A 26,105-nucleotide genomic window follows, 5' to 3' on the forward strand; every position below is an offset into this window, starting at 1 on the left:
GGGTCCCTGCCTTCTGAGACTCTCCAGTCATTTACTGGCATTTAGGGTCCCCACCTTCTGAGACTCTCCAGTCGTTTACTCTCATTTAGGGTCCCCACCTTCTGAGACTCTACAGTCGTTTACTGGCATTTAGGGTCCCCACCTCCTGAGCCTCTCTAGTTGTTTACTAGCATTTAGGGTCTCCACCTTCTATGCAGCAAGAAGGTCCTTTTGATTCACCACAATTGTGGATAAAGTTTTCTGCTTTCTCTGTAGACGTTTTCATAAACTCTCCTAAGTTTTATGATGAGTATATCCACACCCATCAGTATCAAGGTTACTGGAGCAAGAATTGTGTAAATTCTTTTAGAACTATTAACTCCTAGAGTTTTTTATAAAAATTAAAGGAAGATATAATCCTGCTATTTAAACTCATTTCATCTGCCAAAGTGGCTTACGCTGAAAAATACACTACGTGTGTATTAAGTGACCATTCTTTTTGTAACACTAGGTATGTGTCAAGTGACCTTTTTCTATGTTTGGCTCTTTTCTTCAGGAGGAATGTTAAAGATGCCACTTCAGTGTTTCATGTTGGGGCAGGACCTGGCATGAGATTCTTCAGTGTAGAAATGATCATAAGTACTTTAATGAGAAGGTTTGCAAAATGGATTGTGAAGTATCTTATGTTGTCATTTGACTTTTACTTCATTCATTAAAAATAAGTTTCTTCTATAAATTAAAAAAAAAACAAACCTCTCATCTGTTTCTTAAAAATTAAGATAAGGAAACACAGATTTTGAGTAACTTACTAACCACATGCTCAGGGTCTGCACAGTACCCAGTACAGTTTGCTAAATAAATAGGTTTTACTTTCATACTCTGGGGACTTTCCCAATAGATTCATCATCAGGGTTATTTATGCTGCTTTGTGACAGAAAAATATTGAACTGTCAGTGTTAGTGCAAAAAACATACATTGGAGAGATCGTGAAAGTGATGGCTGGTTCTTTTACAGAACTGATGTTCTTGTGAATTGTTTAGGAAAATAAGGGTGGAGCTATTTTTCCATTAAAAAGTTAAAAATGAAAAAATACCACTAACTTATTTTAAAAATGAATTTGAGATTTCATCTTCTAAAAAATGTTTAGAAATGGAAGATTTACCCTCTTGTACATGGTCCTCATGAGTTGATAGAGGGTCTTACAGTCACATGCCATGGTGATGGAGAGTACAGAAGATGCAACTGAAATCCCTCCACTCAATCATTCTACCCCTTTACAGCCAGTATCTGTTTTACTCTCATTCACCAGGTCCTGACAGCAGAGGATGGAGCTCAGGGGGTGGGGGGTGATGCAGAAATAAAGAGATAACCTGCGGGAACGGAGATGTAGACATTAGAGAATGTGTTTTCCTGTCTGTGGTGACATTTGACAGAGAAATTAGAGCAGGCACCATCTTCCTTTTATCCTTACCCTCAAATAACCTCTTGTCACACTATCTTCACAGGGTATGGGAACAGAATAAAGAGGATGCAGGATGGTAGTGATGGGGGTTGGACAGAATTTTGCTAGAGCCCCAGATATCAGCTTCACAGATCTTGCTGCTTTGCCCCCTTTGAAGATCTCTATTGTACAAAAGCCTTGTCAGTATCCCTGATAACTACTAGGTTGATCATTTAACCTTATCACTTAAGAGCTATCGCTTCCTTCATTGTCAAATCATCACAAAGAACAGGAATGAGACATGCCATGTACACGGAAAGGGGACACAATAAATATGAGGTTTAGAGGGAGGCCCTTCAAAAATGAGCACTTTTCATTGGTCATCAGAGTTAGAAATATAGACCCAAAAGAAAAACAAAAACAAGAATGAGGGAAACTTTATTTTAATAGCTACAAAGATTGAGATATGGTTGGATGCTGACCAAGTCCATTATGAATAGGGAAATCTGCTCTCTCAGAAAGATATTTGTAGGCATAATTTGAGAAATAAACAGTACTCTGGATAATGTTTGTGGATTTATATTATAGAATGTTAGGATTGATCAAGCATCTCTTATACAAATAAGAAAACTGACAGGGAATAAAGTCCTCCCAATGCCAGAGCAGAGGGCACTTTCTGCATCTATCTTAGAACACAGCTTACCAGGTCACAACATCTGTTTCTAAACCTATATCAGGTGCTGTCCATGTTGGATCAGAATAATAGCCTTTATTTAGGAATATTTACTTAACCATAACAGAGTTTATAAGGGTACCAATAAGCCATTTCATGTTAATATATTCTTCCTGCCTTTTGATGAATTATTATCCTAAAGTCGAATGCCTTCAGAAAGTGATTTCATAGAGACATAAAAACTCTAATCCACCTTTAAAAATAAAGTAATAACTAGAAATAATTTACTCTTTTGTACAGAGCACTGCTATGTTATAAGGAGCTATGAAACTTTAGGGAAAATATAAGGTCTGACTTTAAAAACACTCTACAGGATGTACCAAAGGTTGCCCCTGAAGTCACATGCATAGAGAAAATGGGAAATTAGGGCTAAATGTATTTGATTTAGAAAATATTCATTATGAAATTTTACAAAATATTTATGACATATTCTATAGTTCATTACAACACTTTACAGAATATTCTGTACATGTTGGTCACCTCTTTTAAAAGAAAAAGGAAAGTGTAGCTCATAGAATGGGAAAAATGTAATTAATGGAAACTATCTCTTAAGAACCCCAAACATTAGACTTACTAAAGACTTTAAATAAACTATTTGAATATGTACAGTGCCCTACAGAAAGCCATGTCTAAGAATTAAAATATGGGAGTGAGATATCACTAAGTAAAGAATAACAATACAAGATGTGCAGAACATGCCAAAAAATGTATATATGACTTCTGAGAAAGGAAAAAAAAACTGTACTAGAATTGTAATACTCAATATATATCAATAACAAAAGATGAATACAAGTCACATTTGATTTCTGCAATTATAAGAGGTACTCAAAGTATACACATAATATAACATATGATATATAGATAACATATCTTATAATGTGTATATATTTTCAGCACCCTGGTATACATACATAAAATATACATAGAGAAAAAAATTCTAAAGTTGAAAGGTACAATGACTGAAGTGGAAACATCACGAGAAGGGCTCAACTGCAGATTCAAGCCGGCAGAAGGCTGAACTGGGTCAACTGGTCAGTTGAAATTATTTATTCTAAAGAACAGAAAGAATAAAGTTTTAATATTAAAAGAGCTTAAGAGATGTATCACATATCACCAAAGATAATAACTTATATGTAAGGCAAGTCACAGAGAGGAAAGAAAGAGGCCAGGGTATTTAAAAAAAAATAGTTATTAACATTTTCTCAAATTTGATGAAAAATATTAATGTATACTTCTAAGAAACTTAAGAAAAGTCCATATGAAATAAGTTGAAAGGGATTCACACCTAAACACATCACAATGAAACTGCTAAAGACCCTGAAAGAATCTTGACAGCATTAAGAGAGAAGTGACTTTCCATGTGCAAGGGATCATCAGTAAGATTAAGAACTGATTTCACCTCAGAAACCACAAGAAATGTGGTGGAATGTGACATTCAAAGAATTAAAAGGAAAAACAAGTCAAGAATTCTATAGGTAGGAAAATCTTCCTTGAAAACTTAAGGAGAAATGAACTAAACTGAATACGATTAAACTAAAATTGAGTTTGTTGTTAGCGTATCTGCTCCACAAGTAGTACCTAAAGCTGACATAAAAGGATAATAGATGATAGCTTGAGTTTATACCAAGAAAGAAACACTAGTAGAGGAACCAGCACAAGAAAAGAATATAAATAATATAGGGTGGGGTGAGATGTAAAAAAAAAAAAATATATATATATATATATATATACACACATATATATACATACATAATGTAAAATATAAAAGATAATACTGATATAGAAAATTTAGATATATTCCTATACCTTAGCAAGAAACAAACAGAAAACAAAATTAGGAAATGTATTCCATTTACAATATCACTGAAAGAAATAATATACTTCAGGAAACTTTAACCAAACAAGTGCAAGATTTACAAATTGAAAGTTATAAAATATATTTGCAGAAATAAAAGAGACTTAAATGAATGAAAAGATCACCTTTTTTTTTTTTTTTTTTTTTGAGACAGAGCCTCAAGCTATCCCCCTGGGTAGAGTGCTGTGGCATCATAGCTCATAGCAACTTCCAACTCCTGGACTCAAGCAAGTCTCCTGCCTCAACCTCCCAAGTAGCTGGGACCACAGGTGCCCACCACAATGCCTGGCTATTTTTTGGTTTCAGCCATCATTGTTGTTTGGTGGCCCAGGCTGGATTTGAACCCACCACCTTAGGTGTACGTGGCTGGTGCTTTAGCCACTTGAGCCACAGGCGCCGAGCCAAGATCACCTTTGTTAATGAATCACAAAGCTTTCTGTTGTTAAAATTGGCAATACTTCTTGAATTTCTATATAAACTTAATGTAGTCCTTATCAAAATTCCCAGTGCAGAAAAGGAAAAGCAATATTAAAATTTATAATGAAATTGTGGTGATCTTAGATAGCAAAAATCATCTTGAAAAATAAGTTTAAAGGACTCACACGTATTTTAAAACTTACTACAAAGCTATAGTAATCAATACAGTGATGTAGTAGTATAAGGTTAAACATAGTGATGGGATAAAATTGAGAGTTGAAAAATAAACCCATTCATCTACATCAATTGATTTTCAACAAAGGTACCAAGAGTATTCAACAGCCAAATTCTGGGAATATGACTGACTGGTAGCAACCCTTGGAAGAGATTCCTGAGCAGAGGAAGAAAAACTGGATAGAATCAGACTCTATGAAGCCAAAGGTGGGGAGCTGAGCCAAGAAAGAAGTTTGGCAAGCTGTAACTCCAAGGAAGAGCATTCAAGAAAACAAATTATAGGTACAAAGCCTATCAACTAGAGGATGGGAGGCTATCTGCAAATGAGCAGGGAATAAAAGCCCTCTCATTTTACCTCATTGGAGAGAGCCACTAAACTCCAGGTCTCTTTCTCCAGGGAGGTCCTGCTTATGAACCTAGATACCACCCCACCAGGCATAAAATTAAACAGATATTTTCCCCTACAAGTCCAAACTCCCAGCACCCTTACCCTCACATGGCAGTCTGAAGTTCTGCCTCCTGCAAAGCACAGAGTGTTTGGTTTTGTCCTGAAATATCTGGGCATAGTGTGGACCGCCAACCTTCAGGACAGAATCTGTGACTAACGAGGAAGAAAGAGGGTGTTGGAAGAAAGGGAAACTCAGTGGAAAGACAAGCAGTCCCCTGGTTATGACTATGCCTGGCCAGTGGTGGTATTAATCCTTGGTTTGGGCTGTGTCTGGCAGGATGGGGTGCAGAACCCCTAACTCTGATGGCATCCACAGTGGGAGAGTGTTTTCCCCATGTGGACTGAGTTTGGCAGACAGGGCTGGTCCCCAGCCACTGCTAGGCTGGCAAGCAGAGGCTTGCTAGGCGTGGACTGAGACCTGAGAGCAAATGTGTTGTCCCTTTATTACAACAGACCCATCAAGCAGTAACTTGCTGGGTGTGAACCAAGACCTGAGGGCTAGGGCATGGTCCCCTGTCTCCAGTCACCAGTAGGGCTGGTAAGCACAGGCTTACCAGGTGAGGACTGAGACCTGTGGGCAGGGTGTGCTACCCTGACTCTAACAGAACCTGCAAACAGAGGTTTGCCAGGCGGTGGACTGAGACTGGCAGGTGGAGGCGTGGTCCCCTGACTCCATCTGGTCCGGCAAGCAGAGGCTAGCTGGGTGTGGACTGAATCTGGTGTTCAGGAGTATGGATCCCTGGCTCCAATTGTGCTGTTGGGGACCCTTGAACCCCTCTCTGTTGAGTAGGGTTTGCACTACCTGAGATAGTTTAATTTGAACCTGTGTCTGGGGCTGATCCACTCAGGGACATTCTGAGGTTGATTTTTGAAGTTCCGTAGTGGAAAAGAACCAAAGCGTGAGGGCTGTGCACCATAACTGTTCACAACCCTTCACAGATGAGATTTAAAACTAATACTGTGGCTTCTTAGGATAGGGTAGAGTTTGGCTGATATCAAAACAGAGCTAGCTTGTGCCATCTCACCAAGTAGGTCCTCAGAGTCTCTGGTTAAAACCCTGAAAGGGGCCTTTCTAAGGTTGTAAGAGATAAGCCACAATTACAAAGCCTAGTGCTTTGGTAAGGGGCAATCTCCAGTACCTGGGAACCCCAATTCAATCTCACCCTATCAGTTCTAATAACCAAATAGTGGAAAATAAACATGGTGTGGACCCAACAGAAGAACTCTGGCAACATGAATAACCAGAGTAGATCAATCTCCCTAAAAGGAGATATAACTGAAGGTACCATGCATAGACAAACGGCAGCACTGTCAGAAGTCGAATTCAGAATATGGATGGCAAATAAGATAAATACAATAGAAGAAAAGATAGAAATTGAATTCCAAAGAGTAGTTCTAAAGTTGTCTTAAGAAATTAATGAATTTAAAGCCCAAGTCACCAAAAATATGGACATAATTAGAAAAGATACCAGAGCTCAAGGAAATGAAAAAGGTAGTTGAGGAACTCCAAAATACAGTAGAATCCCTCACTAATAGAGTTGACCAGGCAGAAGAAAGAATCTCTGAAACTGAAAACAAAGCTTTTGACTGTTCCCAAACACTCAAGAGGCAGACAAATGGAGACCAAATCTGATCATTCCCTGAGAGAGTTGTGGGATCACTCGAAAAGATCAGACATTCATCTTATAGAAATTCCCAAAAGAGAAGAGGATGGCCCTAAAGGTGGAGATACTCTACTCCAAGAGATTTTGGAGTAGAATTTCCCAAGCATTGCAAGAGACACAGAACTTCAGATAGCAGACAGTTTCAGAATCCCAGCAAGGCTCAGTCCAAATAAAGCATCTCCTAGATACATTGTGGTTAACTTTCCCAAAGTTAAGACAAAGGAGAAAATTCTACAAGCATCCAGACATAAGAAAAGCATCACCAACAAAGGAAGAAGAATCAGAATGACTGTAGATCTCTCAGCTGAAATGTTTCAACCCAGAAGAAGATGGTCATTGACTTCAGTCTCCTAAAACAAAACAACTTCCAGCCCAGGATCCTGTATCCAGCTAAACTGAGTTTCATTTGTGATGGAGAAATCAAATACTTTAATGACATAAACATGTTGAAGAAATTTTCCATAACCAAACCAGCTCTCTAGGATATTCTCAGACCCATCCTCTATAATGACCAGTGCAATGCTCTACCTCCAAACTAAACTCACCCAGAAATTTTTGAACAAAATCCAACTTGCACAGTGGTGAAAGGATTAAAAATGTCCACTGGACATCCAAAAATCATGACACCCAAAACACAACCAGTCTTATCAATTCTCTCCTTTAATGTGAATGGTTTAAATTGTCCCCTAAAGAGGCACAGGCTGGCTGACTGGATACATAAACTCAGACCAGATATCTGTTATATACAAGAATCTCACCTTATCTAAAAGGATATAAATAGACTTAGGTTGAAGGGATGGAGTTGTATAATATAGGCAAATGGAAACCAGAAATAAGCATGGGTTGCAATTTTAGTAGCAGATACAATTGGCTTCAAACCAACAAAGATAAAGAAAGATAAGGAAGGTCACTAAATATTTGTCAAAGGAAACACTCAACAAGAAGAGATTTCAATAATTAATATTATGCACCCTACCAGAATGCTCCTCAATTCATAAAGCAGACCCTAATGGATATGAACAACTTGATATCTTCCTGCACTATAATAGTTGAGATTTTAACACCCCTTTGATGGTTTTGGATAGATCCTCCAAGAAGAAACTAAATGAAGAAATATTAGACTTAAACCTGACACTAGAACAAATGTACTTTACAGACCTCTACAGAACATTTCACCCTAATAAACCTGAATATACATTCTTCTCATCAGCTCATAGGTCATCCTCCAAAATAGATCATATCCTAGGACACAAGTCTAACCTCAGCAAATTTAAAAGTATAGAAATTATTCCTTGTATCCTCTTGGACCACTATGGAATAAAAGCTGAACTCAACAGCAATGGGAATCTTCACATTCAAACAAAGTCATGGAAACTAAATAATCTTAGGCTGAGTGACACCTGGGTCAAAGGTGAGATTAAGAAGGAAATTACCAAAATTTTGGAACAAAATGATAATGAAGACACAAGTTATCAAAACCTGTGGGATACTGCAAAGGCAATCCTATGAGGGAAATGTATAGCATTAGAAGACTTCATTAAGAAAACAGAAAGAGAGGAAGCCAACAACTTAATGGATCATCTCAAGCAACTGGAAAAGGAAGAACATTCCAAACCCAAACCCAGGAGAAGAAAAGAAATAACCAAAATTAAGGCAGAATTAAATGAAATTGAAAATGAAAAATTGTTCCGAAGATCAATGAAACAAATGTTGTTTTTTTGAAAAGATTAACAAAATTCATAAACCTTTGGCCAACCTAACCAGAAATATAAAAGTAAAATCTCTAATATCATCTATCAGAAATGATAAAGGAGAAATAACAACAGACACTTCAGAAATTCAAAAAATCCTCAATGATCACTACAAAAATATTTATTTCCAGAAATATGAAAATCTGAAGGAAATGGACCTGGAATCACGCCACCTTCCTAGACTCAACCAGAAAGAATTATAAATCTTGAATAGACCTATATCAATCACTGAAATAGCATCAACAATATTAAATCTCCCAAAAAAGAAAAGTCCAGGACCATATGGCTTCACATCCAAATTCTACGAAACCTTGCAAGAGGAACTAGTACCTATATTATACAACCTTTTCCAAAGTATAGAAAAAGAAGGAATAATTCCCAACACATTGTATGAAGCAAACATTACCCTGATCCCCAAATCAGGAAAGGATCCAACAAAGAAAGAAAATTACAGACCAATATCATTAATGAATATCAATGCAAAAATATTCAATAAGATCTTAGTAAACAGAATTCCACAACACATCAAAAAAATTATACACCATGATCAAGTTGGTTTTATTCCAGGGTTACAGGGTTGGTTCAACATATGCAAATGTATAAATATAATACATCACATCAATAAAATAAAAAACAAAGACCATATGATTTATTGAATTGATGCAGAAAAAGCCTTTGATAATATCCAGCATCCTTTCTTGATCAGAATACTTAAGAAAATAGGCATAGAAAGGACATTTCTTAAACTAATAGAGACCATCTACAGCAAACCCACAGCCAATATCATATTGAATGGTATAAAATTGAAAACATTTCCACTCAGATCAGGAACAAGGAAAGGATGCCCACAGTCTCCACTGCTATTAAACATAGTAATGGAAGTCTTAGCCATTGTAATCAGGCAAGAGAAGGCAATCAAGGGTATCCACATAGGGTCAGAGGAGATCAAACTCTCACTCTTTGCTTATGATATGATACTATACCTGGAAAATCCCAGGGACTCAACTTCAAAACTCTTAGAAGTGATCAAGGAATAAAATAGCATCTCAGGATACAAAATTAATACTTACAAGTCAGTAGCTTTTATATATGCAACAATAGTCAAGATGAAAATATAGTCAAGGACTCTATTCCTTTTACAGTCGTGCCAAAGAAGATGAAATATCTGGGAATTTACCTAACAAAGGATGCGAAAGATCTCTATGAAGAGAACTATGAAACTCTGAGAAGAGAAATAGCTGAAGATGTTAACAAATGGAAAAACATACCATGTTCCTGGCTGGGAAGAATCATCATTGTTAAAATGTCCATATTACCCAAAGCAATATACAGATTTAATGCAATCCTTGTTAAAGCACCCTTGTCATACTTTAAGGAATTTGACAAAATAGCGCTTCATTTTATGTGGAATCAGAAAAAACCCCAAACAGCAAATACATTACTCAGAAATAGGAACAAATCAGGAGGTATCATGTTACCAGACTTCAGGCTATGTCATAAATCTATAGTGATCAAAACAGCATGGTACTGGCATGAAAACAGAGAGGTGATTTATGGAATAGAGTGGAGATACAGGAGATGAACCCAACTACTTATCATCATATCTTTAACAAGCCTATCACAAATATTCATTGGGGGAAAGACTCCCTATGTAACAAATGATGCTTCATGAACTGGCTAGCTACCTATAGAAAACTGAAACTGGATCCCCACCTTTCACCATTAACAAAAATTGATTCTCACTGGATAAAACATCTAAACTTAAGATTTGAAACTATAACAATACTGGAAGATAGTGCAGGGAAAACATTTGAAGAAATTGGCCTGGGAGAATATTCTATGAGGAGGATCCCCCTGGGCAATTGAAGCAACATCAAAAAAATACACTACTGGGATGTGATCAAACTACAAAGCTTTTGCACAGCCAAGAGCACAGTAAGTAAAGCAAACAAACAACCTTCAGAATGAGAGAAGATTTTTGCAGGTTATGCTTCTGACAAAGGTCTGATAACTAGAATCTACAGAGAACTCAAATTAATCAATAAGAAAAGAAATAACCCCATTTCTATATGGGCAAGAGACTTGAACAGAAAATTCTCTGATGAAGACAGGCAAATGGCCTACAAACACATGAAAAAAATGCTCATCATCCTTAATCATCAGAGAAATGCAAATCAAAACCACTTTGAGATATCATCTAACTCCAGTAATATCAGCCCACATCACAAAATCCCAGAAATACAGATGTTGGTGTGGATGGGGAGAGAAGGGAACACTTCTATGCCGCTGGTGGCAATGCAAGCTAATACAATCTTTTTGGAAGGAAGTTTGGAGAGCACTTAGGGAACAAAAAGTAGGCCTGCTATTTGATCCTGCAACTCCTCTACTAGGTATAGGCCAAGAAGATAAAAAATTATTTTACAACAAAGAAATTTGCACCAAAATGTTTATTGCAGCCGAATTCATAATAGTCAAGACATGGAAACAGCCCAAGTGCCGATGGATCCATGAATGGATTAACAAATTGTGCTTTATGTACACATGGAATACTATGTAGCCATAAAAAAGATGGGGCCTTCACATCTTTTATGTTTACCTGGATGGAGCTGGAACATATTCTTCTTAGTAAAGTACCTCAAGAATGGGGGGAAAAAGTATCCAATGTACTCAATATTACCATGAAATCAATATATAATCACCTATACACTCATATGGAAGTGTATATGGAAGAATATAACTATAGTACAGAAAGTGGAAGAGAAGAGGAGAGAGGGGAGGGGAGGAGGGATATGAGAGGATGGAGGGCTTTTGGTGGGACCTTGCCTAATGTGCATGAGACAATGGTACCTTTCAAAACTTTTAAAAAATGAATATAATTGTGATGAATGTGTTACTTAGTTCAATGTAAGTAAGCATTTCACATTGTATCTCAAAGCAGTACCCTGAACCCCATAAATGCATCAATGTAAAAGGTCATGATTTAAAAAAAAATAAAAATAAAAAAGAATATTCAATAGGGGAAAATGATATTTTTAACATGTTGTGGGAAAACTGTATACCCACATACAAAAGAATGAATTTTGACCCCTATTTCACATAATACACAAAAATTAACTCAGAAAATAAACTAAATGTAAGAGCTAATACTATGAAAATTTTGGAATCCACATGACTGTAGATTTGGCTAAGATTTCTTAGATATGACACCAAAAGCACAAATACCAAAAGAATAAATAAAGAAATTTGACTTTAAATATAAATATTTTGTGTTTCAGAGGACAATATCAGTAAAGTAAAAGAACTATCAGGTAATTGGTGAAGACATTTGAATTCATGTATTAGGTGAGGGTCTAGTATCCAGGATATATTGTTAACTCTTACAATAAAAAGAGAAACACCCAATTAAAAAATTAGCAACAAACTTGAATAAACATCATCCCAGTGAAAATATACAAATGGTTAATAAGCACATAAAAAATTCTTAACATTACTAATTATTAAAGAAATGCAAATCAAAACCACAGGAAGATGCCACCACACCCCCACCTGGATGGCCATTTTTTTTTTTTTTTTGAGACAGAGCCTCAAGCTATCCCCCTGGGTAGAGTGCCATGGCATCACGCTCACAGCAGCCTCCAACTCCTGGGCTCAAGCGAGTCTCCTGCCTCAGCCTCCCAAGTAGCTGGGAATACACACGCCCGCCACAATGCCTGGCCATTTTTTGGTTGCAGCCATCATTGTTGTTTGGCCGGCCTGGGCTGGGGATTCGAACCCACCACCTTAGATGTATGTGGCTGGCGCCTTAGCAGCTTGAGCCACAGGCGCTGAGCCATGGATGGCCATTTTTAAAAGAGAAAGAAAATAATTATTGTTGATGAGTTTGTGAAGGTGTAATCTCATGCACTGCTGGTAGGAATGCAAAATGAAGCAGCTATTGAGAACAGTCTGACAATTTCTGAAAAAGTTAAACATGTTTTTCTACCACTATGTACATATCCAGGATAATTAAGAGCACATATTCACATAACAATGAGTAAGCAATTATTCATAGAATTATTGCTTAATGTACAGAGTGGAAACAACCCAAATTTCTATCAACTGATTAATCACTAAATAAAATATGTTGTATTTACACTATGAAATATCTGGCAAAAGGAATGAAGTACTTATAAATATACTACAAGGAGCAACCTTGAAAATATTGGGATAAATGAGAGAAGGCAGACACAAAAAATACCTACTACATGATTCCATGTATGTGAAGGGTCCAGAATGAGTAAACCCTTAAAAAGTAGGAAAGTGAAAGCAGAAAGGCAGGTGGAAATTGGGAGTCACTATTAAAGGATATAGTGTTTCTTTTATGGGTGATGTGATTAGGGGTAATAGTTGTGCAATATTGCAAACATACTAAAAAATACTGAATTACATTCTTAAAAGTGAGGAATTCCATGTTGCATGAATTTTATCTTTAAAAAGGCTGAGCATGGTAGCTCATGTCTATAATTCTAGCACTCTGGAAGGCCAAGGTGGGTGGATGTCTTGGGCTCAGGAGTTCAAGACTAGCCCAAGCAAGAGCATGACCTCCTTCTCTACCAAAAATAGAAGAATTTTAGCTGAGTGTTATGGTGAGGGCTCTAGTTCCAGCTACTCAGGAGGCTGAGGCAAGAGGATTGCTTGAGCCCAGGAGTCTGAGATTGCTGTGAGCTAGGCGGATGATATAGCACCCTAATCAGGATAACAGACTGGAGACTCTGTCGCAAAAATAATTAATTAATTAATTAAAAAAGAATTATGGAATATCCATCCACCTGGATTCCCAATTGACTATGAAAAGCAAAATCTTCCTGCTGATCACATCTAGAATGAGCAAGAAATGAACTTTTCTTTGAACTACTGCAATTGGGATAGTTGTGTCACCATAGCATAAACTATTCTAGCTTACAAAAGCAGCCTAGGAATAAGGAATGTTTTGTAGATTTGTATTAGCCTATAGATTAATTTAGACAGTCCTTGTTTGACTGTAGATCATAATACTCCCCATTCCAGAGAGGGCCCTGTCCCATACTCAGAAGGAAGAAATGCATACTCAGGAAGGGCAAGAAGGATCTAGACAAACAGGCCTTGCTGGGGTTCCCCACTCAATTTTTTATCATTAGATCATAACCTTTTTGCTCAGTCATATTTCTAGAAGGCTATCTAGACTTAGTTGAACAAAAGCACATAAATGAAGAATTTCCCCTGTATCTTTGGGTCTGTATTCTGAAGGCTTCCATTAAAATAAATTTGTATGCTTTTTTTTTTTCTATTTTTTAAAATGTTCATGCCCTCTTAAAATCTCTATACAAAGTTCATTCATCTGGCTTAAATCAGATTATAGATTTCTTTAGCCTATAGAAGGCAATCTTGGTTTGAAATAAATCTCCATGTGTTACTAAACATAACATAAGTGTTTCAAAGTGCCATGGAATTTAGCAAGAACTTTAAAATTCACAGTCAGAAAACATATGGAAAATTAATTTATAAATAAACATCTGTTAGATGTTTCCAAATTTTTATTATATTTTTCCACTATGATTTTACTTCTATCATCACCTTAAAGGACCAAAGCAGGAAGATTAGATAAGAGGTAATTACTTTCTTTTACATCAAAATATTTCCTTTTGTTACTTTGAAAATTTAACCTCTTTCAAATAATTCTAATATCCTTAATATTGACATGTAAATGTCACAATATTACATCTAAAATGAATAAACATATATATAAATTAAAATTGCAGAACATTGGTAGAAGATTTATTGTACATGCAAATGCCAAACTTAAAGTTTTAAAAATCACTTTATGATTTCAAAATACATCTGTTTCATGAGACCAGTCTCTTATTGCCAAGTGATCTTTGAGAAACCAAACCAAAGCATGGACTGAGGAAGATTCCATGTTCAATAAACAATGCTGGGTGAACTAGATAGCCACATGTAAAAGCCTGAAACTGGACCCACATCTCTTACCACTTACAAATATTGACTCAAGATGAATAAAAGATTTAAATCTTTTTAAATATCATTTAAAGACGAAAATGATACAAATCCAAGAAAAAGTTTGGGAAAATCCTTTTGTGATGTCAGCCTGGGGAAAGCTTTTATGAAGAAGAATTCATTGGTAATTTCAACAAAAATAAAAAATGAATAAATGGGACTTAATTAAACTAAAAAGCTTCTGCAAACTTAAGGACAGCAAACAACACAAAAAAATAAAAAAAGCAAACAGACTACATTCAGAATGGGAAAAGATATTTGTAGGTAATGAATCTGACAGAAAGTTGATAATTAGAATCTATAGAGAACTCAAATTAATCAACAAAAAAGGAAAAATAAAGCCCTAAGAAAATAAATAGTAGAAGATACTAACAAATGGAAGAACATACCATGCTCATGGCTAGGAAGAATCACGTCTTGTTAAAATGTCTATACTTCCCAAAGCAATCTACAAATTCAATGTACTCCCCATTAAAATACCAACATCATACTATCAAGATTTCTAAAAAATGATTCTGCATCTTGTATGGAACCAGGAAAAAACCCATATAGCCAAGGCAATTCTTAGAAATGAAAACAAAGCTGGGGACATCAGCCTACCAGACTTTAGGCTATACTACAAGGCCATAGTGATCAAAACAGTATGGTATTGGCACAAAAATAGAGACATAAACATCTGGAACTTAACCTAAAACCATGAAATGAAACTAACATCTTACAGCCACTTGATCTTTGATAAACCAAATAAGACATATACTGGGGGAAAGAATCCCTGGTCAGTAAATGGTTCTGGGAGAACTGGATAACCACATGGGAAAGACTGAAACTGGGCCCACACGTTTCTTCTCTCACTAAAATTATTTCAAGATGGATAATAAAAGACCTAAATCTAAAGCATGAAAAAATAAAAATCTTTGAGGAAACTGTGGGGAAACAAATTCAAGTTATTGGACTGGGGAAATACTTTATGAAGACAACTTCAGTGGCAACTGCAACAATAAAAATAAACAAATAGGACTTAAATACTTTGAATAGCTTTTGTACAGCTAAGGAGACAACAGCCAATGCAAATTAACAGCCATCAGAATGGGAAAAGATACTGGTATATTATGAATCAGACGAAGCTTGATAACCAGGTTCTACAGAGAACTCAAATTAATCAATATTAAAAAAGTCAACAATCTCTTATATCAATGGGCAAGAGAGATGAATAGAACCTTCTCTAAAGAAGATAGATGAATGGCTAACAAACATATGAAAAAATACTCATTGTCCCTAATTATCAGAGAAATGTAAACAAAACCACCCTGAGATATCACCTAATCTCAGTGATAATGGCCCACATCACAGTCCCAAAACTGCATATACTAGTGTGGATGAGGAGAGAAGGGAACACTTTTACACTGCTGATGGGACTGGAAACTAATACAACCTTTTTGGAAGGAAGTATGGAGAACCCTCAAAGAACTCAAACTGGACCTCCCATTTGATCCTGCAATCCCATTACTGGGCATCTACCCAGAAGGAAAAAAAATCATTTTGTCATAAGGACATTTACACTAGACCGCTTATCACAGTTCAATTTACAATCACCAAAATATGGAAGTAACTTAAATGCCCACCAATCCAGGAATGGATTAACAAGCTGTGGTATATTTATGCCATGCAATACTATTCAGCCACTAAAAAAGATGGAGACTTTACCTCTTTCATATTAACCTGCATGGAGATGGGACACCCCATTTTTAGTAAAGCATCACAAAAATGGAGAAGCAAGAATCCAATGTGCTCGATTCTGATATGAGGACAATTGATGACCTAGTACAAGGTGGGAGGTGGGGGAAGGGGAGAGCAGAGACAGGGAAGGAGGCAGAGAAGTAGGGGGTCACAGTGTGTGACACACCTCTTGGAGGTAGGATACAATTATAAGAGGGACATTACCTAACAAATGCACCTCAATGAATCCTTAATAAAAAGTAAATAAATAAATAAATAAGTGAAAGAACAAACAATCTATCACTGGGCAAGAGATACGAACAGAATATTCTTTGAAGACAGACGACTGGCTAACAAACACATGAAAAAATGTTCATCATCCCTAATCATCAGAGAAATGCAAATCAAAACTACCCTGAGCTATCACCTAACCCCAGTGAGGATAGTCCACATCACAAAGTCCCAAACCTGCAGATATATGTGGAGTTGGTAAGGCTCAATTTACAATCACCAAGATGTGGAAGCAATCCAAGTGCCCATCAACCCAGGAACAGATTAATAGACTGTGGTCTATGTACACCATGAAATACCATGCAACCATGAAAAGATGGAGCCTTTACATCCTTTATATAACCTACATAGATTTGGAACACATTCTCTTTAGTAAAGTATCACAAGAATGGAAAAGCAAGTATCCAATGTACCCAATACTAATAGGAAGCTAGTAGGTGATATAATACATGTCCATACAAGAGAGAGTCAGGGGAGGGGGAGATGCAAACAGAGAGGAGGATTGGTGTGCTCCCTCCTAGTGGGCTCAATATAAGGTCATATTGCATACATCCTGGGTGTGGGACATAACTGCAAGGGGATCTCATCTAACAAACGTCAGTATTGTAACCAAATTGTATGTGCCCTCGTATTAATCTGAAATTTCAATAAAAAAGCATTCCTTTTTCCTTACTTGTCAAAATAATAGTATTGTCATACTATTGAAATTTTTCTAAGAATTATCATATGTGTAAATGTGTTTATGTTAATCATGTGCAGTTCACATGTGATTTATTTCAGTCTCAATTTCCCTCTCAAAAATCACAGGAAAATTTCTTCTTCAATTTTATGTATGTAAATGAGCATTCTATGGCTAGAGAAGATCAAAATTATGTTCCAGAGTTTTAATATTCTGTGAAATGTCTCTGCTAGTAGCAGAATTTTCATTCCCAATAGAGTAAAATTTTCTGTGACTTCCATTAGCATTCTACATTATTATTATTGTTGTATTTATGTTTTTGCCAAACCAACTATGATAATATATGTAAATATATTAGTGAAAACAATTCTGTTTGCCTTACTTTTTTCCATAAAGACTTCACTTGACAAAATTTACCCAAACCTGCACAGTCTGTTCCCTGCCTGGACTTCTGATGCTACCTTCCTGCAGAATCATGAGCTCGTCACAGTCCGAGGGCCATTCCTTACAGTCCACTTGTAACATGCCTAGCTGCTTCTCATTTTTGTGATGTCAGGTTGAATATCATCTCTTCAGAGAGGACTTTTTCTACCAACCCTACCAAAAATACTCTCATCACTTTGAATAATATTATCCTGTTTGACAGCTTTATTTTACTTCTATAAATTTTCTGATTTATTTATTAGTTTACTTATTTTTGGTGTTATGTCTCAGAGTAGATGCTCCATGAGAGCAGACAACGTATACTCAGTGCACAGAAGGGTGCTAAAGTGGTGGAATGCGTGATATAAATGAAGGCCTTGGGTGCCTGTGACAGGCCATGTTATAAACAATGCCTGGTGCTTCCCAGCCCAGCCCACTGTGTGTATGTCTTCACACTAGGGTGGCCAGACGTCCCGCTTTTCAACAATTTGTCCCACATCTGGTGGCATTTTAAAAAACTCCCGATGTTTGGAAAGAATGCACAAACGGGTGGGAGAACCAGAAGGGAATATATGGTTTTCGGCCGCCATGTGGCTATTTCACCAGAATATGAGTTTTATATTATTTTTGTTAATTTTATAATGTTAAACTGTAATAATAACAAATACTTGCTGAGAAGTGATTATCGAGAACTGCTTCTCAAAATTTGCATTGTTGTCAGGCCCTGCCAGTCCCCTGCCCCGCCCCTGCCCCGCTCCCACCTCACCTCCCGGCCATGTTGTCCCGCCTTACCGATGTTAAAATCTGATCACCCTACTTCACACCCAACTTTCTCCAAGTCTTTCAACAGTGCCTTTGCTAAACTTCATCTTGGACATTCTCAGATTAAAGGAGCTTCTGAAATCATTCCCTTCTAAAATATATTAACTCTCATTTGTACCATTCATTACTGTGCAACCAGTGACAGAAGTTTGAGTTGGGGCCATGCGTTGCTGCATGAAATGTGCTTGTTTCTCTCGACCTCAGTGAGCGTTTTCTGTGTTTGTCTAAGGGCAGAATTTGGCCATGTGTGGTTAGTTGATTACAACAAACATATGGGGGAAATGGCTGAGAATGCTCAAATATTGAAACCATATGTTACTGCATGGGAAACTATGCCTTATTAAAAAACAAAACAAAAACTGAGAATACAGCTAGAAACATGGATTTCAGAGCATTTGCTTTCAGAGCTTAACATTCAGTTTATTAGACTAGATTTTCTTTTAGATTGAACATAATCTTTTCATCTCAGACCAGCTTCTTGGTTAAAATTATTCATTTTGACTACAGAAGGTTACAAAAACCAAACATTTTGCAAAAATTTAAAAGTCATTTAAAAGTAAGTGTCTCTGATCTTGTTAGATTTTCTTTTAAATTGTATTTTAAATGTCATTAGGTTTTCACAGAATTTATACATACTGTTTATATGAACGAGATGTTTTAACTCTTTTTCTCAATTAGTATCACACCATCTTTATAGGGAAGTGGAAAAGACAGGAAACTGAGTGTTACACTTAAAAAATATTAGTTTTGTAATTAAAGACTAAAAAAACTCAAGTCAGAATAGGATTTGTATCAGCTATTTGTATTTGCCAGGCATCACAGTGGACCTTAACTCACATATGTTTCTTCTTATTCTCAGCAAAACTTCACTTATTGTCTTTCATCAAATCTGAGGTATCATTAATTATAAGATACACCACCAATAAGAAATGAAAATGCTGTCAATTGAACTATGATGTAATGCTAAAATATATATATGCTGATTTTGAAGAGTTTAAAATGTGAAAACATATGCATGTTCAAATCAACAAAGTATGCTAGTTATACAAACTTGAATTTTGCCTTAGTGTCCTAAACTAAATCATCAAATCTAAAGCACTTTAAGAAATTTCTTGGTTTTTTGTGAACTCACATTCCCTTTTTCACTTTGGTGCCTGTTTCCTTCTAAGGAGCTCAGTATTGCCTCCCACCCCCCACCCTGCCCTGCACCTCTCCAGACACAAGGCCCTTCCTGAGGGCTTTGTACTCCAGGTACGGACAATACTCCAGACCTCTCCACACAACTTCATCCCTTTATCTTCTCATGGTTAGTTATTTGATCTGATAGATTCATTTGGGCTGAGAAATTTGATTCCCAAAAATTAACCATATGTTACCATTTATCAACATACATTTGCATATTAACTGTGGATTCTTAGATTCATAAATTTTAGCCCAAATAAACCAGTCCCTCACAGTGAATATTAACGTATAATTACAGGCTGCATTTTGAAATAGAATGACAATTATCCATGCATATTGCACCCCTATTTCTATTCATGCATAAAGGGAAGCCATATACAGTGGTAGAAAGAGCATATTTTGGGATTCAGTAAGACCTTATTCTAATATATCTATTGGAGCCAGAAGTTGCTTAATATATCTTAATTTCATTTTCCTCACTGATGAAATGAAAAAGCAAGAAATGCATTTAATAAATTTTATAAATATCAAAAGATTTAAATTGTGAAGTATATTTTCAAGCATATAAATTATGCTCTAGTAATGTGATATCATATAAAGTTATACAATTATATGTTACAAAATGTAAATATATATGTGTATTATATATGCATATGTTTACATATATGCCATATACATATTTTATATAGCTAAATATTTCTTTTTAAACATACTGTATATAGGGTGGCTTACTTTTGAAACTTCCATCAAATTGTCAAATTAGGCCTAAGTAACATTAAGCACCCAACCTCTACTAACCCTACTGTAAACAACTAGCTGTCATTCTTGAAGGTTCCTTTTCAACTTTGCATGTGTTGTTTAGGTATTCTTGTGTACACGATAAAATCTTTACCTAAGGATCTAGCCAGCTATAGAATTATTTTATATCATGCCATTTAAAGAAATATTTTATTTGTTCTCATATAAGTGAAATTAATGTTGTGTACCACTAAAGTACATTTAAAGATTTGGCTGTAATACTTCTCTTTCTATGTATTTGTCTCTTGTTATAATTAAAAGCCATATTGCTTTAGTAATAGTGCAGCCCTATGGTAAGACTGGCAGGTGTTACATATTTGTGGATTTGTACATTTCAGATCATTAGTGTCTTTGGGTACATTTTATGTACTATTTAAACTTTTAGTTTCCATGTATCCAAAACAATATTTGCTCAATTATCAGATATTTGAAACACATTTTGGAAAAAAGCGTAAGTCAGAGCTCATTCTACTAAGAGACATCAGACTCTTAGAGAAGACAGGATAAATCATTTTTGAAAGTTGCATTTTAAACATGGTAAAAGTAACATATCTTTAGTATATTCAAATGTATACACACAATAAACACATAGTGATGTATCACCAGAGCTGGAGTAGTGTGAAGATAAAGCAGCTCATGTAAGTGGGGGAGTCACACAACCAGGGCGGAAATTCTAAGGCATACACTTAAGTGAAGTTTTTAAAGGCGAGAGACTGTAGAAGGATTAACAGGGAGGTGGTAACAGAATTTTAAGGATTATTCACATTAGAAAGAAAAAACACAGAGGAAAAAAGTCAAACTGTTCAGAGAAAAACCCAAATTATAAAAGTAGTAGAGCAAAAAATCAGGCTTTGTTAAGTAACAATGGAAAAAACAAAGCAAAAAATATATAAAGAAAAAGGAAGTGGTTGTGTTCTAAGATTCTACTGAGAAGGCCAGGAGAATAAAAATTGAAAAAATATAAATGGATTTATAAGTGGTGACCCTGGAGAATTCAATTTCAGTACAATGGTCGAGGTAAGATAATATCTCAGGAAATAAAGGAATGGAGGAAAAGAGAAATGAAGTGGAGAAAGAATAGATAGCAAAATGAAATCATTTTAAAAAATAAATGATACTGGAGAACTCTATAGACAACAGGAAATGTGCAGTGGACAGGGAGGACTTCAGCATTTCAGAAGGAAGAGGGTAATTGATGGAAGAGAAAGGACAAAATTATGGACGTGGCAGTCAGCTTAAATGTTAATGGAGAGTTCCTGATTGTGTAGGAACAGCTGCTAACAGGAACTCAGGATATGTCAGGTTTAACTATCACCCCTGGCAGATGAGTCCCCAGTACCGTCTCTTGACTTGACCTCTCCCCTGAACTCCTGTTGGGTGGGTGGGCTTGTCACTCAGGGAAACACCACAAGTGCAGTAGCTATACTCCCATCCAACTCACTCTGCTATTATTAGTCTACAGACACACATCTATTTCTGTCTGCCAATTTGTCTCTGTTAGCTTCACCATACCCCTACTTTTCTTTTCCCACTTGCCTTCCAAAAATATACTTCTCAATACATTGACAGTGTCACTACATGTGATCTGAGACCTAGAACCTAGAAAAGGAAAAACGTTGAGTGGATGAATGAACAGATGGTCAGCGGGATGGATGGATGGGTGGATGGGTGGGTGACTGAATTTATTGATCACTTATTATCTACCAAGTAACAGTCTTGTATAGAAGTAAAGAAAAGTAAAATTTTCTGCCCTTACTGCCAAATATAAACAAAACAAATATAGTTTATGCACGCTTAGTTGGAATAATGCTGAGAAGATAAAGACTGTTGACAGCACGGAGAACAGTGCACTACAGGGGCTGCCTGTGGGTAACCAGGAAAGGCCTCTATGAATATATTCTGACATTTGGGCAGTTAACTAAATGAAATAGAACGAACCAATAAAATATTTGGAGAAAGAGTTTTCCAGGCACAAGGCAGAGCAAGACCAAAGTTCCTATAGTAAGAATAGACTTAGCCTATGAAAAGCAGTGTAAAGGTCACGGTAGCTTGATTGAAAGGAGTGAGGAAGAAGATGAGGCCAGAGGGACAATTGGAGCTCAGACTACAGAGCATCTTTTGACCATGTTGTAGGTTTGATAGATTTATAAAATAAAGATGTAGAATGCCCTGTTAAACTTTAATTTTAGATAAACAAACAGCAAATATTTTCAATATATGTGTGTGCCAAATATTGCATAGCACATATGTATCTTTAAGTCAATGGTTCTCCACCTTTCTAATATCTCCTAATGCTGTGACCCTTTAATACAGTTCCTCATGTTGTGGTGACCCCCAACCATAAAAGTATTTTCATTGCTACTTCATAACTAATTTTGCTACTGTTACAAATTGTAATGTAAATATATGATGTCCAGGATGTATTTTCATTGTTATAAAGGGGTCGTGACCCACAGGTTGAGAACCACTGCAGTAAAAGCACTGACTTTCATATTTAACTGGACATCCTATATCTATCTGGAAATGCCACCATCATGAAATCTTTGCATTTTTCTCTGAGAGATAAGAAAAGGTAGTGTTGTGAATAAAGAAGTAAAATAATTTGTTGCATGGGAAGTTCGTAAAGCAGTAAGGCTCAGTGCATGAAGACTTGCTGTAGGGCCAAGCAAGAGCTGGTGAGGCCAGGGGGTCAGGGAGGAAGGAGGTTGGCGGGACTAGGCAGTGGGATAGTAAGTTACGGGTAATACAGGATACAGATTAGATTTGTGAAGAAAAAGAAAGGAGCCTAGAATAATTCCAATGTTTATTGCCTAAGCAGCTGGTAAAACAGAACTAATATTTCCTGAAATAGGGGAGATTAGAGGAGAAAAATTTTTGAAACATATGATTAGGACTTGGAGGTCTTTAAAAGACAAATTTATTGAAGTATACTTAACCTACCATAAAGTTTACTCCTTTAAGGGTAGTATTTAATAATTTTTAGTAAATTTAGAGTTGTGCGACCATCATTCCAATCTAATTTCAGAACATTTCCATCACCCCAGAAAGATCTTCTGTGCTCATTTTCGGTGACCCCTTACAACCCTACCTCCCGGAAGCCATTAAACCATGCCCTATCTCTACAGATTCGCCTTTTTGAACATTTCATATAAAAGGAATCATATGTTCTGTTGTCTTTTGTGTGTGGCTTCTTTCGCTTGTTATTATGTTTTCAGGTTCTTCCATGTTGTAGTACATATCAGCTCCTTATTTCTTTTCCTTACAGAATTGTATTCCATTGTAAGGATACGTCATCTGTAAGATTGTTTCGGTCTGGGGACTTGAACATTTATGTACAAGTCTATGGGTGGCACACGTCTTTAATTTTTCCTGGGCAGATAGATAGCTTGGAGGAAAACTGCTGGGTTGTATGATATTTATATCAAGAGTTCAGTTCTGAAATGATATCCAACAAGGGTATTGAGATATTGATACTTGGACTTAGAGTTCAGGAAATAAGTAAATATAAAATTGGAGTTTAACATCATAAACAAGATTTTAAAGTCACTGGAGTGAGGAAAGTCATGTAAGTATTTAATGGAGCTAGAAAAGATACAGGCCCTGAGGATTCACTCCTGGGTCACACCAGTATGAAGGTTAGAAACACAAAGAGGATTGATGGAAGGAGAGTAAGATAGAGCAAGCAGAGAAAAGGTAGTGCAGAAACTTTCTGTGCCCCAGGTATCATATCCCTGTGACTGATCCCTGGGCTCAGATAAGCTGTGCTGGGAAGCTCCAGTTCCTGCTAACAATATCACAAGTCTTTCCTCTTTAACTCCCTCAAGATTTCTTCCAAAGTGGACACGCTCACTGAGCCCTGTGGTATAGTGTAGAATCAAGGGCCACCAAGGTAATTCTCAGTAAATAGGAGATGAGACATGGAATTACACACACCCCAGTCCCCAACACTTTGGAAGAATAATTCTAAGATTAGTTTGGCACATGAACATTATTTGGTGATTTCAGTGCAAGCAGTTTCAGAAAAACAAAAAGGCTGATGGGAGTTGATTGAAAAGAAAATGGAAGGAAATCCAGATGCATCTAGGATCTATTTCTAGGAGTTTGCTGCAAGGCAGAGTAGAGAAGTGAAGTGGTAAGTAGACACAGCAAGGCCGTGAACAGAGCTCAAGGGAGGGATTTGCGTTAAAGACAGAGGATGGTGCGCCGCGCTCCCACAGTGGGCAGAGACAGTGCTCAGGCCGGAGAGGGATGGAGAATTGCTCCAGTGTTATCTCTGAGCAGATGAGAGGAGATATTATTAAGGCACACAGGCAGGGTTTTACCTATAAGTACAGAGTATAGACCTATGTCAGTTTTAGAAGGCAGCCCTTTTTAGATGTAGATGTGAATATATTGGTACCTTTAATAGTGAAAACAAGTGTTCTTTGACTTGATGAATAAATTTCCTCTGGAATGTCTAAATAATGAATAGTCTACCTTGCACTTGAACCTACCAACAACACTGAATTTTTATATTTTAAAATAGCCCATTCCATTTAAGACCGTCCTAGGATACCACCCTTTCTTCTTGGTGATATTGAGCTAGTGGGTACAGAGAGGAGCACTGCCATCTCGGGGATGGGTGAGAGAAGCACATTTGCTGCAGTATATGAAATGAGGAGGGGAGGGGGACTATTCTTAGCTATCAGCCAAGACTGAGATAAGCAAGTATGTATGCAGGCAAACAAAATCCTGGTGAGAAAGAGTATTTTTGCAATAAAAATGTTAATAGACAAACCTACCTACATGGCAAGGTATGTTGTAGCAGTCGGTAGGTATATATTTTGCATTTAAAATTCTTCTATTATTTATTCTTTTTGAGTTGGGTGCTGAGTTAAGCTCGTAATCTACAAATCTTATTGGAAAGGAGTCTCAGATAAAATTACATGGTAGATAAAGTGTTAAAATAAAGATTGGGAAATTGTCAATTTTGTTAGATTTCTATCTGCATCATGTTCCATAATAATTCTTGCCAACCCTAAGAAAAATAACATTCTTTGGCCAGCTGCTATGGTCAGCTGCTTGTAGGAGCTAAAGATTAAAATGAGTTAAGTAGTCTCTGTTCTCAAGAAAAATATAAACAAATTCAGCAGGATATGATTTAAAAACTCTAAGAAAAAGTATGTGGCAACAAATTAGCATGGGATGACTTTCTCTATAATGACATTTTATGGTCCTGACAGAGGAATCCCAAGAAAAGGGTTTTAAAGTATGAAGAGCCTGAATAAGGAAAAACATTTTAGACAAGGAGTCAAAGTGTCTTCACTTCTTGTAGACATAGCTGTGGGGTGGTGGGGCTACATCCCGGCTTTTCAAACTTTCTTCATGGAGTCATCCATAAGCCATTGTAGCTAGAAAGAATTTAGGGGAGAAAAAAGTCAAGCGGAAGAGTCAAGGTTTTTGGCCTCTCTTATGTACTTCAACAAGAGATAAGTTTTAAAAAATTCACTTGTAAAAAAATCACAGATTTATATAATTTTTAAAGTTCCAGATGTAACATTCCATGGAAAAATCCATGAGTCCTCTGTACTTATTGATGTTATATTTGTTAATTTCCAGAAAGGAAAATATATTCTGGGCACTGCATCATAGCTGAGAAT

This window comes from Otolemur garnettii, unplaced genomic scaffold, assembly GCF_000181295.1.
Source record: "Otolemur garnettii isolate 467f Iridium unplaced genomic scaffold, OtoGar3 scaffold00017, whole genome shotgun sequence".
In the NCBI taxonomy this organism is placed as follows: domain Eukaryota; kingdom Metazoa; phylum Chordata; class Mammalia; order Primates; family Galagidae; genus Otolemur; species Otolemur garnettii.